Source organism: Haliotis rufescens, unplaced genomic scaffold, assembly GCF_023055435.1.
Source record: "Haliotis rufescens isolate VD_foot unplaced genomic scaffold, xgHalRufe1.0.p SCAF_2, whole genome shotgun sequence".
Taxonomy (NCBI): Eukaryota; Metazoa; Mollusca; class Gastropoda; order Lepetellida; family Haliotidae; genus Haliotis; species Haliotis rufescens.
This window is the reverse complement of record NW_025963890.1, coordinates 9,076,754-9,087,661: the sequence shown is the minus strand read 5'-3', so window position 1 is coordinate 9,087,661 and position 10,908 is coordinate 9,076,754.

The window sequence follows — 10,908 nt, the reverse complement described above, 5'->3', positions numbered from 1 at the left end:
TGTCCAAACACATGCAATCCTAACAAAACAATGCAACACAGCTGCAATCACTGTTAAACAATTAAATACATTGTCATATAACAATGCCGACATGTATATACGTGGTGTGAAATGCTATAAGTTGCAAACCGATCTCGGTAGACGACGGAAACGAACGGATTTACTTCATTTTACCCTAAGATATGTTCCGATTGTATTTGTCAGCAGGTAACTTTGAAAATAATTGCCCGCTCCTTGACCAATCAAAAGCTAGTATTGTACTACGGGGTGAGGAAAGGTCTGTTTTTACACACTGCATGTACCGTAAACGGAAGCAAAATGAACATATAGCTTAACAATATAGGGAAATAATCATTCTGAATATCTAAATCGTTACTTTACTTAATGCAGATAATGAAGGCAAAGAGAGACAGACAAGATCCAAATGGTATGTACACTTGTACGAGCAGGTAAGTTTGTTAATACAAATGCTTGCATCACATGATAGAAATTACAGAAATATCGTGTTAAGCATACATGTACAGTAACAATAAATGTTTCATTGCAGCTGAGTTACCGGGAAGATTGATGATCAGCGGAGAGTTGGACCATCTGGCTTTTATTTTGCAAGTGAGTAATGGTTTAGATGGCATGTTTTGTTATCAATGTAATTTGGGTTAAAACCTTTGAAAATCCTTTGTAAAATGTTCCTTTATATCCCGACACCTGTGGATAAAATGCATACACCATACGAATTTATGTATCATGTATCATGATTCATTTTCCCGGCTGAAAAATGCTATCAGGGTGACTTCAATGATACATTGTATGTGTATATTTTACTATTTCCCTACAAATAGTCCCACATGGCGCAGTATGGCTACGTGGTGAGTGAGACACCTTCCAGTAGGAACACAGAAGGATTCTGGAGCATGATCAAGGACAGTAATTGCAGTGTCGCTGTTCTCTTTCCAGGAGCTACCAAGGTAAAACTGTCAGATCACCATACATATCAGTGAATGATGTTGTACTGTATTTAACGTCGCTTGTAACAGTCCATGATGTTTTTAAATGTATCAGATTAATGATGGCGATTATCATTTTTGGGGGAAAAGAACACAATTGGAGATAGAGACTATACATATCATGAAAAATAAATTAGGATTAAAATTCACAACCAACTGAGCTATGGTGGACGACGCGATGTAAAGATAAAACATTATGATATTCATTCATTTGCGAGATAAACATGAATTCGCTTCGTCACACGTTTGGTGTTTGTGTGACATTTAGAGCCTGACCGCCGAGTTATCTGCCCGAATGTAAAACAAAATAAACAGGACGAATTAGGATAAGGGCTCAGTTTTGCCGACCGGATTTGCATAATTTAGGGGGTAGCAAAAGAAAAAGTTACAAAGAAAAGTGTATTTGTTGAACAGTCATCATCATTTCCATACCGATATTGCAAAATGTTGACCTTTTGATTGGGCCAAAAAGGGCCCTCTTTATACCTCCTCCTTTAAGATGTTAGAAAATGGAAGCATTTACATTCGTTTATCTTATTATTGAAGATTAACTGCACATAATTTCCATGAATACACTGTCTCGTGTGACGTGTGTGAGTTATATGTAACAATTATGTGTGATTTTTATGCATACTGTTTCACATAGGACATAGAACGCATGTGCCCTTCGTCAACCAACCAGTGTCTGGAATGCGGCTCTCTATGTCTCACTTACACTGGGGAAAGAAATCTAACTGAAACAACAAACATGCTGAACATTGCAGTGAACGTTCGGGTAAAGTGTTACATTTACATATGAACAATGTATGTCTTTCATCATACATGTAATGTCACACATGAGTGAATTAAGTGTTACGATTCTCGTAGTTTTTGTATATCTAATCTATCGTGTCACCACACGTGTCGTACGTAAGATTTATGCTACATTCCCAGGTATTCCAAGTACAAATACACTGCAGCTATATACCTTTGCAGGAGTAAATAATCCATGTGAATCCCAAATAGACAAGCCAATGGACAGAATTATTACAATTTCCCACAACTTTATGGGGCGTGTTTTTTAATGATTGTATCTTACACAGGAACAGGAACAAGCTGAAGACATACATGTGGTATGTGTGTCCAAGAGTGAAAGCCCCTCTCTGACATCATTGCCAGATCTGGTGGACGTGGTTGACTCTGCACAAGAGGGAAGTACCGAAAAGCTTGTGACTGTTGTGTTCGGGTACATAAATTTCAATTCAGCACGAATCTCACGTTTACTGCCAATACTGACTGCTGTTATTGTAACGTAGGATAGGATAGGACAAGTTTTATTCCATACTGAAAGGCCTCAGGCCCATAGTACAATTCTGTTTTCGGGAGTGGTTACAGATCCGTTTAACAGGTCATATTCTAATTAACATAGCATGATAAATGAACATTGATAGATTTTTTAGACTATCTTTATCAGTTGTTGACATGATCGTTGTAAATCTTTGTATAGTGGGATGTACATAACCAGGCAGATCAATATATTTTCTTCAAAGGTGGTCGTATTTTGGACAAACTAACAGAAAATGAAACTCATCTTCAATCACATTTAAATCACATTGCTCACATATTCTCAATTCTCTGTCTATGTTTCTATGCCTGCCTACTTCGATCCTAAGTCTATGAGAGCTGCATCTAAATTGTGCTAAACTTATTCTAAACCTTTTAAAGTTGATGTCAAACAAATAGTATTCTGGGGAAATTGTTGTCTTGAAAAGCTTGTAGTAATTGCATTTTTCTGCACTTAAAACATGCGATGCCCATTTTTGTAAGTATATATCCTTAAGTCTCTGGCGTAAAAATACTAAAAATGAATCGGGATTGTTTGGTACACATTGATTACGCCAAACATACCCATAGCCGCAATCATTTAATAACGACTTTACATCATATACCCAATTGCGGCTTCCATGTTTTTCATACAATAACATCATATTGTAACATTTTCTAGGTAATCTATCAATAGGCATTTTAAGAATCTTGAACCAATACTTGAGAATTCTAATATGTTGAAATATATCCATTCTTACAAATTAATAACGTATTATGTATACATATTTATTTTTCCTCGTGAAAGAATCTAGTCGTCATGTAAATAGCCTTAGTCATTGAAAGGGTTTTAGCTATGTATTCACAATTGCCTTGTTCGCACTTGGAGTAACCACTCATAGCGGTCACACACACACACACACACACGCACGCACGCACGCACGCACGCACGCACATACACACACACACACACACACACACACACACACACACACACACACACACACACACACACACACACACATTAAGGAGACCTTCAGTCTCGTAAAGATGGATTACTGCCGAGACAGATTCCATTGGGTGTAAAATGTAAAATACGAATGGATCAGTGAAAATCAGCGATGACACAAGATGGACGTGAAGAGCTCTAAACATCACGAGCACCCTCTGCTATTCACACAAGTAACTCATCATTATGCAGACAAATGGACGTAAACACCAGCGAGTTGATCGACTTGGAAAACGACCACTTGGTTTAAGGGGGAGTGGGTAAAGCTTATATTTGTTCCACCATTAAACTAGAAAAGTATTTAATTATTTGGTCTCAGCTTTTACCCCAAACATATGGCTCAGTGTGTATTCTCCTCTCAAATATTGCAGACCATTTAATTTGTTTTCAGCGAAGGAGACAGAAAGTATGCAGCAATGATGTGTGTCATCAGAAACATCTTTCAAGGAATGATTCACGACAATGAAGTGAATATTTTCAACAACATCAACCGCGTGGCCCACATATTGCATGATGAAGACCTAACAGAGGTAAGGCGGCATATTCATTGCGAATTGTTGAAGGTGTGAATTTTACTGAACAAATGAGGAAATGATCTTCAACATCTTTGTCATTCAAAGATGATAAATATTCGAGTAAGTCAAAGAAGTGACTAAACTATGAGCAGCGCTCCAGGCCATCGGAACGCGGCGTCTCGCATCCATCTAAGACACAGAGCCTGGGCATTGTAGTCATCTAAAGGAGAAGCAGTAGAATGTGCTTCTAACACAGTCAAATGATACAAACAAGCGATTCAATATTCATGCATCGTTAAATGTCGGGACTTGTATAGTCAATAACATGGTATCAGAGACAGATATGTTTTGCCTTTCTGCCTAGGTTGAGGTGGCATCCCTGTACGACATCGTCGATATGAGGCTATCATCTCCAGAAACATACGTGAACGTCGGCAACAAGTAGGCAACACAGTCGGCATGGCAGTCAGCAACACAGCCACCACCACAGTCAGCTCCACAGCCTGCAACATAGAAGGAGACGTTTGTGTAAACAACTGAGGACATTTATGCATATTTTTCAGTCATCTTTATTGTTTGAGATTGCTTTTGTACAATATTGTGTTTGAAAAGGTCGCTTTTTAATATTGTTTATATGATTGCTTGTTGACTGGAAAATAATAATTGTTTTGGCGTGCTATAAAATAACCCAGTATTGGTGGACTTCATTTAATCTCATGTTGAATTTTCTTCATGTCCGTTTCAAACGTTTAAGTGTAGTGATATTAAGGGGGTCGTGAAACAAATAACGCTGCGAAAGAGGAAGGTCGGCAAACGTTATCACATGTAAACGGGGGAGGGCACAGAAATAAGTGAGACAGTTCTAAAGAAATGTGGACATTTTGGCAGGAGGGGTAGGGGGCTGTAATGTTAAAATGTCACCAGCCCCACTCCTATTATGTACGAGTCCCTAGTCATTTACTGTAAAGATATCTGTTATTTACATTCCCATAAGTAGTGGGCAAACCCCTCTCCATGAAGCACCCTCCCACACGTTAAGTCTATTTGGAAAATGTTCCCTCATTACGCCAGTTTCATACACTATCCTTGGATAGGGAAATACCTGCATATCTATATCTATTTTTCAGCACATATACGGCGCTTATTGACATGTTCTATCGCACATCTGTCTTCAACTGAATGTAACTAATAGCACAAACAACGAGAATTGCTGAAACAACGAGATTAGCTGTACAATTCTATATACATTTTAATATTCCCGGACATAAAGGTTGACATTGATCGGGAATCTATCCCATGTCCACCCGTACAACACATATATAATTACAATGGATGTACATGAAAAGCTTTTATAAAAAATATATTAAATCTTTTGGCTAATGTAGCCATTTATCGTAATGCTTGTGTTCGTCTTCAATATTGGCTCCTCTATCCACTTATTATCTTCTCTCACATCTTTTTTTTGTAATTCTGATCGGTAATAAGTCTTTTGGATGTCATCACCATCGTAGTTTTGATTCAGTAGAGGGGTAGACCCCCCTCGTAGTATTTTCCCAGATGTGGTAAAGGTCTCCCCTGTCCATTTTCCTTGCATTTCTGGTGAAAACTTTTCTAATATGAATCAAGCTGACTCGATTTATACTCCAACTTTATAACGGTATGATGTTTACAATATTTTATTCTTTTGAATTTGGCCCATGCATTTTCCTGATACCTGGCCATACATACATGCCCTGCAACCACACCATGTCACCAACAATGACATTTATGCAAAAAATGCGATCGTCAGTCCCTCTGATTTATTTTAATATGTTTCATTTCATCGTTGAAAATGGAAACGATCGTTAACAAAAACAACTTTTTCACCTTTTCGGAAACATTAAATGGCCTGGCCGGGCCCGTGTGCGAAATACGCTGCAGTCGGAAAGCGCACGTAGAATCTCCAAAATAAGTAAGTAAGTAAGTACCTGGAGCCTCAGACAGCGCCGACTTCCTGTGTACATGTGTACATGTACGTTCATGGCAATAAATGGTTTGAGAGTTGTTTGACAGAATCAGTCAATAATTATTGACACAGTGATGTAATTAAATTTGTCACTATTCACAACTCCTATTTTGATGTTTCTATTGTTCAGCTGTATTTCCGATCAGTTTTATATGCATAAAAAATCTTCTCTAGTATTTATAAACCAAACCTAAAAACATTATATAAGTACAACTGTGTTCTAAAGACATAAGTTTTCTATTAAAACAACCATGCAAGTTAGATTTCGGCCGTAATATTACTTTAGTTACTCCACAGATTACACATCTTATATGCTGCAAATGCAGCGAATGTAATGCTACTACGTCACATCTGCCTCGGTAATTAAGGGCTGGAATGTTTATGTGAAGGCAGTTAGAGCAGACGAATTCCCCCCCTCGATGTATAATGACAGTCGCTAAACATATATATGTATTTTTCGTGTTTTTGGCTTGATTTGATTGTCCTTTGGTGAAAACAAATGTTAAATTGTGAAAGCAAACCCTTTTCCCCTGAACGTTAAAAGACAGGAGACTTACTTTTTGTCTAAAATATCAACGTTGAAGTCGTTTATATATTTGGAAATCCATATAATGGTAATTATTTATTAAATGCATGTCCTGTTTTGTATATATGTATATATTATTATGTTAATATGGACAATGGTAAAATTCAATATCACAGTTTAAGTGCTGTTCACAAATGTATGTAAATCTGCTTCGTGATGAATGAAGCAATAAATGTATGCATCTGAATCTTCATTTGTTCTGTATTCTTTGATGAGAATGAGTTTCCTTAATGATGATCACTCTCGCAGATTATTTGATAAGAGGATATAACTTTAACTGGAGAATAGTTATGAAAAATGTATATACAAGTATAGGCGGTCTGTGCACATGTGGTGAAACTGATACCTCATTGATTTGATAATCGGGACTTGGAAATCATAGTCTGACATTAAATTGATTTTGAAATATATGGTTTTGACTGTAGTACGTCCTGACATGATAATATTATGTCCTAAACAACTTATCTTATCTTATGTTAAGTAAAACAATTATTGATAACTTCCTGAATTCCAATTGTTCAATAAACAGAATTATTCGAAGCTATGGCGTGAGACAACAATAAATTAGATGTTACCAAAGATTGTCCATTTTATGATCTTAGGCACATTTCGGTGCACTTACATGTGAGCCGTCTAGACGACTGTCCGTTTTGTAATTAAATGGCAGCCATCCAGACGAATACTTAATCTTGAGACCTATTAGTGTCTTGTCGAGTCAAGTGCGGGTCTCCCTCTCACCTTAGGGAGAATACGACTGTAAAAGCCCCTCGCCAGACAGACAAGTAGTGAATGTTTGAGATAAGTTTATTAATTATTATATATAGTTTAAACTCAATAAATAATGCATAGTCTTTTGATTGTTCAAATTACTAATAAAACATATTTTAACTTGTCCCTTCTAACCATACTTCCAAACAATTACAAACCATTCCAAGCCATTCCAAACTTTTCCTCAGTTGGAAATATGTTTGGAAATGTTGCCAATCCAATTTTGGATTTTCCGTAAAGATCGATCCTTCCAAGCTTTGGAAAGGTTGGAATGAGCGATCTTTCCAAAGCAATCCAACGTTCATTCCAAATTGGAATGGACGCTCCTTGGTCTTGTGTTGGTGAGGAAGTCCATGGTGATGCATGATGTGTGGGACCTGGCGTTGTCCTGTTGAAAAATCTGTCACTGCCGATCGATAACTGGAAGAAGGTGACGTAGGATTTCATCTCTGTAACGAACGGCGACAAAATTCCCTTGCAAGTGCACTAGGTCGGTTCTGCGGTTGTGGAAAGTGGCCGCCCACATCATCACACTTCCTCTTCCGAATCTGTCCACCTCAACAACACAGTTGCGGGCGTGGCGCTCATTTCGACGTCTATAGACTCGGATTCTACCGTCACGACGTTACAACAGGAAACGTGATTCATCGCTAAACCTAATTCTTTGCCAGTTTTTCCATTCCATCTTTTGACGTTTCTGCACCAACGAACACGTGACAGGCGATGTGACGTTGTAGCACATGTCAAACATACAAGATCTTCTTGAACAGTCCACTCACCGTAGGCGATTTCTGTGCAAACACTCTCTGAAGACCTGGGACATTTCCTGCGCTTTCAGTTCCTGGGACCGACCTGTTGCCAAGATGGAACAGCCGGATGTAACGATCCTGCGCCGCAGTTGTAATCTGTCGCCTACCAGTTCGAGGACGGTCGCGGGTGGATCCAAGTTTTTAGTAACGCCTCTGAATACGTAGTGAACATTAAATGACGTGCAACAGATGATTGTGATTCTCCTGCCTCTCGACGTCCAATGGCGATATATCTTGCCACATCAAATGTCTCGGAAAACACACAAAAAGGTAAATGCTATGTACCCTGGTGTACAACTTTTCACGTGCATCACGCATTGTGATCCTTTTCCACATGAAATGTTCATGCATGTGGGAAAATGACGTATTTAGGGTTAATGTTTCATGATTAGTTACGATTATGAACTAACATTCAGTTGGAAAACAATTTTTTCATCGTTTCAATTTACATGAACTAAATTCAACATTTATAATTCACCTGTGCGTTTCTTTTTGGGGAGAGTATATTTCACATTCGAGAAATCTTCTCACGACCCGAGGTGGCAGTTGTTTATGTGATGTGGGTATCATGTCTACAATCGGCAAGATATAGAGGCAGAATAGGTCTATTGTATTGGAGAATCATGGGTATCATCCATTAGAAATATTTTGTTTCAATATGTATTTGGGGTTGTATGGTTGGGTCAGGATATTGATGATGTAAAAATGTTTATCTGCCTATTTAAGCAGAGATTATATTACTGTCTGTGCCACGATTAGCTTCATGCTATTGAAGTATCTTCTAATGTAAGTTATATGGACAATTCAAATCAATGCTAAATGTTGAAATGTACCTTTCTTATGACATTCCAATATTATATATAATATTGGAAAGGTATATATATATATATATATATATATATATATATATATATATATATATATATATATATATACACTCTGCAAAAAAAAGGAAACGCAGGTGATTTTAGATGTCTATTTTATATTAATAATCAACAGGCAGTAAAGTGTTCAAAATCGGCACATAGCATTGCCATTGACCCAGGTTCCATATGGCACACATGGAACAGTAGATGTTTAAGATGAAGGTCATCTGTTCTCAATATCTTATGGCCACCATTAGTGTCAAAAACTGACTGTCAGCAATCAGATCCCGCATTTTGGCCTGTGGAATGTTCAACCACTCTGCCTGCGGTGCTTGTGCCAAATGTCGGAACTTCTGTGGTTGTTACTGACGTGATCGCTGTCGTTGATCCAGTGCATTCCATAAATGTTCGATTGGGTTTAAATCGAGGGCCAAAGCAGGACCTGGATGTTGTGATCCCTGAAAAAGAGGTTGTTGTCAGTCTTGCCGAGTAAGGTCGGGCGTTGTCTTGTTGGAAAATGACGTTCGCTGGTTGATTAATGGGAAGGACTAGAATTTCATCCGCGTGACATAGAAGTCTATTCTACCAGTGTATAAGGTGGCTGACCACATCATGACACTAACTGATATCCAAGAAATCCGGGTATTGTCATAGTTAAAGAGGTGGCTGTAGTGGTTCTTTCACGTAAGTGAGGTCGTCGTATGAATCTGTCCTGTGCTCTGGTTGTGATACGTGGTCGACCGGATCTGGGAAGGTCCCGTTTTGTCCCGCGTGTCAGATAACGGTTCCACAGTCTTGTAATGGTGCTTGGTGCTACGTGGAAAAACCTGGCTACAGCTTCAGATGATTCTCCTGTTTGCAGTCGGCCGATGGCGTTGCTGCGTTGGGCTTCCGTCAGCCGTGGCAATTTTCGCAGTCCACTTGTGATGGCATGCAAATGAAACCCCAGCATTTGTATGGCCCAACAAGCGCCTGTCGTGTTGGTTTCGTTTATGCGATTTTTCCATCGTTTCACGAAATTTCTGCAGAACCTCATTCTTTCCACACAAATCAATCCCAATCCATGAAGAAATTACCAATACATTTTGTATATTAATTTTGTATGAATATCGGCAACACTCTGTCAGATATGTACAATTCTACTACTTTTGCGTTGGTTTTTGTGTGTAAAGTATATGTTATATGTTGGTTCCGATCCAAAAACTTAAGATTGGCTGTGGAAATAGGAGAACTCCTTTGGTTGAATGGCTATGCGTGTCTTGTCATTTTCATATCGTCATGTGTTGAGGATGAGTTCCATGTTATAATGCTATGTCAATCTTATAAATCTTTACGACACGAATGATTTCCATCCGTTCTCCGGAGGCTTTTATTAGCTTAATGGCTTGCGAAAACACAATAATGTGTCTTGTGGAATTCTTGCCCTGGAATGCAAAATAAAAAAACTTTTGAAATGTATTACGGGCCTGTGGCCTTACATTACGGAAATAAATTATTATGTCTCTTTATTTCAATAAATGATATACGTGAAGCAATAAATAGTAATACGTGTGTAAGACGTTTTGCTGATGACGTATATTTTTGTATGATTATGGAAGACCCGCATAAAGTAACTAGTAATCAACATAATGATAGAATTTCGGAATGGGCCTCCAGATGGCAAGTTAATTCATTGGAAAAAAATAAACTTGGATGCTTTTAGAACCATATGTAGCGCTGCCGGGGTAACATGCATCAGAAAATTGACAATGAAAGAAATTGTAATTAATTAAATGACAGAATATACAATTCACAATTGGTAACGTTTTACAAAATGAATAATCATCTCTCACCCGAATATCTTAGTATGCTACTTATTTCTAATATAGTTTCGGAAAACACAAATTATAACTTAAGGGATAGAGCTTATATATATCTTCAAATATTGACGTGTAAAACAGAAGCATATGCAGATTCATTTATACCAGCTAGAACTAATATGCTACCAGAAAACTAAACAGGGACACACACACACACACACACACACACACACACAAACACACAC